We start from the raw sequence: 3,952 nt of genomic DNA, 5'->3' as shown, positions 1-3,952 counted from the left end.
CCGGTACGACGAGTTCGCCACGAACTCGCGGACGTCTCTCCTCAAAATGCTCAAATACCGACTCATGCGTGCCTGCTCGGAAGACACGTGCTTAGGGCAGAACATCGTCCTCTCATGGAACATCCTGGTGATCACTGTAACAGACTCGGTACCCTGCTTGAGGGTCAAAAACTCCTGGGCCAAACGTTCCCTTTCCACCGGGGGAACGTACTCATCACGAAACATAGCGGTGAACCTCTCCCAGGTCACCGCGGCAAGCTCTGCAGAAGAGTAGTGTGATGTCACAAACTTCCACCAGTCCTTCGCTCCCAAGCGAAGCTGGTTCAGCGCGAACCGAACTCTCAGATGCTCCGGGCAAGAGCACGTATAGAAGCATCCCTCAATATCAGAAATCCATCTCATCGCAGCGATCGGATCCTATGTCCCGTCAAACTCTGGTGGCTTCGTGTTGCTGAACTCTCGGTACATCAACGAGTCACCCCCCTGCAGCCTCGCAGCAGCGACGGCTGCAGCAACAGCAGTGTAACGCTCGTCAAAAGTCTCGATCAGGGTGGTCTTGATAGACCCAAACATCTCTGGTATCTCGGCTCGGATGGCAGCAGCCACCTCCTCATGAATCAACCTGCAGATCTCCTCATCACTAACACCACTGCTCTCAGGTGTGTGGCGTGTCCCAACCATGATGTCTCTCTGAAATACAACACAAAATATCAGAGACTCACTCGAGTGTGCACACACTCGATATCCCATTCCTACTCGATCCCTGGTACCCTAAGGATTCTTACTTGGGCTGCGCACTGATCCGGTGTCTTCGGTAGTACGGGCCCAATACTACTGTCCACACCGCATCAATATTCACCCCAAGTCTTCCTCCTAGGATCCCAAATCCCAAGTACTCTACTCTCACTATGCATAGTCTACTCTCTAGCAGATCTCTCATAAGCTCCTCGCTGCTATCTACTCACTCTCAAGCATCTCCTAGCAGCAAAACCCCTAGGCTAAGGCATCACAAATCAGGCCACTCTAGTCCTAATAAGAATACCTAGCCTACTCTAGCATGCATAACATATTATCTCATATCTCATAACACATAATATAAGGGTATTTTGGGAAATCACCGTTCGGGCGCTGGCTGATCGTACACACTGCTCTGCTCTGCTCTTTTCAAAATCTTTTTACTCTTTTAGAAAAATTTTGTTTTATTTCGAAAAATTCCTCAAATCCTCAGTTTGAGTTCAAATGCGCTCGAAGGTGCATCCGAATCCCTCAAACCAAAGCTCTGATACCAACTTGTAACACCCGAAATTTTAAACAATTTCTCACATTTTTAAAAACATACTTTCATTCATAATATTATAAAAATGTCATTGTATCATATATCAATCCATAGAAACACAACCCCAAGATCATAATATATAAAACTCCTCGTGTGTGTACTGATCATGCCGGCGCCTTCCCGCGATCCTCACTGGTACCTGAAACACATAACACAACACTGTAAGCATAAATGCTTAGTGAGTTCCCCAAAATACCACATATAACACATATTAGCCACTCGAGGCTGTAACTCTGTGGACCCTCCGGTCCTAACTCTGTGGACCCTCTGGTCCTAACTATGTGAACCTTCCGGTTCTAACTCTGTAAACTCTGGAACATACACGGCATGAATCACATAGAAATAATGCAATGTATCACAATCACATAAATAACATACAAGATAGTCTGTCACATAACTCTAATTACCACTCTAGGTAAAGTATAGTGAGAAGACTCACCTCGGGTAACTCGGTAAATCTCGAGCTCGGTAAAATCTGGTCTAGCCCCCGCCTAATCACATGGAATAAGCACTCTAATCAATACAACCCTCAAGGCTAGACTAATCCCTCTCTTAGTACTCTCAGAAGGATAAAAGACCATTTTACCCTCTCATGGCTCAAAGACCCTAACATTGACCAAACCCTGAAAGTCAACAAAAGTCAACAGTCAAACTTTGACCAGACTCGTCGAGTGCACTCGTGCGACTCGGCGAGTACATGCATGTCCTCTTCGCCCCTGGTCCTCACTCGACTCGTTGAGTCAACCCTACACTCAACGGGTTATCACAGGTCGCGAATCGCGGGGCAACCCGACTCGACTCGTCGAGTCCCTTATGGGCTCGGCGAGTTCCTCCCATGAAAACACTCAAACGATCTTTTGAGGTCAGATCTGCTTCACCAACCAGTAGATCCAACCTTCTAACACTCGAAAGTCACGTAAAGGTTCAAACTTTACGTTCATGCAATGCTTATAAGACCAAAAATGGAGAAATAACCTTTAAAATGGGGTTTTACTCTCAAGGCTCACATGAAACCTCATAAAGCTGGAAGCTTGGGACCTTTTGGACCTCTCAAAGTCCAGATCTATCATCTATACCCAAAGGGACCTCATATGCTTCACAATCTAACTCAAAATTGTGCAAAGGAAACCCTAGATTCAAGGAATCTATCAAATACACGAAATGGGAAGGAACTTGTACCTCAAAACGTGAATCTCAGTGTGAAAAACACAGATCCAAGCTCCACAACTGATCTAGCTTGGATTTTCTCACTCCTTGCAAGATCACACCAAAGGATGAAGAATTAGCCTCCAAAATGCTCTCTAAGCTCTCTTTTCTCTCTAGGGTTTTCACAGGGGAGTAGTGGCCGCAAATGACGGCCATAAGGGCCTTTAAATAGGGTTCATGCCCTGAGATTTAGGGTTTCACTTTACAGCGCGGACTCGCCGAGTCCACGCATCGACTCGTCGAGTCCGATCATTAATCCAGACAAGAATTCGCGATCCTACTCGGCGAGTCTGAGCGCCTACTCGCCGAGTCCCTCCCTAAAACTCAAGATAAATACTTAAAATAAGATACTTGGGAATCCGGATGTTACAGTCCCCTTCTTAACCCATTAAGACCTTATTTCTCCGACTTAACACGTCCAAATGCAGATCCAATGCCAAAATACCATTAAGAGTCTCAAAGTTTGCAACTTTATGACTTTGCATGCCCATTAAGTGCTTAATACACAAAATCTCAACATCTTAATGCCTTAAGACCTTCTATAGCATGCATGGAGTAAAACTAACCATCAAGACCACCTTTTTATGACTTAAGACCCCTCATAAGGTATAAAAGGACGAATTATTAGGTCAAGAGCATGCCATGCTCAAGAATCACCATATTTGGGACCAAAAAACCCCTAAAGGAAGAAATGACTAGATCTACAAGATAGAGTGATCAAATTATGAAATTTTTTGACAAAAAAACAAAAAAAAAAAGAAAAAAAAATCGATTTTTTAATTTTTTTTTTCAGCGAATTTATAAATAAAGTTGCGATTTTTTATAATATAAAGTGAAAAAAAAGATTTGTGATCTCTAAGTATTTTTTTTATGCATTTTATGATTTTTTTAGAGTTTTTTTATTTTCCATATAACCCTTCCCTATATATATATATATATATATATATATATATATATATATGGGGTCCATCACATGTTACTTTCTATCTATGGTTACTGATCTTATACTGATATAGCACTGTAGTTTGAGTTATTATCTCATTAGTTAGGAAGGATAGATCCCTATTATTAAACCTTGACAAACATGTCCAATTATATTTACAGCAGTAAAATAGGTTTCTAGGTGTTTTAATTATTGTGTAGATTTTTAAAGTGATAGGTTGCAGCAGAAGGCTGATTAATGCTACAAGGACAAAGACACATTCAATTATTTTGGGGGATGCTGAAAAGTGTTTTAGGCAATTTGTTTGAAATTGTCTAATTATAATCCAACAGAATTTTGAATTAATTTACAACTGCATTTTGACTCTAATGTTTGATTTATTTGGTTCGCTTAAATCTGATTTCTGTTTGCATTTTTTGTAGAATTATAAAATCTAATGCATGAATATTCTTGTCTTGTGACATCAA

This window comes from Lactuca virosa, chromosome 2 (assembly GCF_052849685.1).
Source record: "Lactuca virosa cultivar CGN04683 chromosome 2, Lactuca_virosa_CGN04683_v6, whole genome shotgun sequence".
Lineage (NCBI taxonomy): Eukaryota > Viridiplantae > Streptophyta > Magnoliopsida > Asterales > Asteraceae > Lactuca > Lactuca virosa.
The sequence above is the reverse complement of the archived record's forward strand: the minus strand, read 5'-3'. Positions refer to the sequence as shown.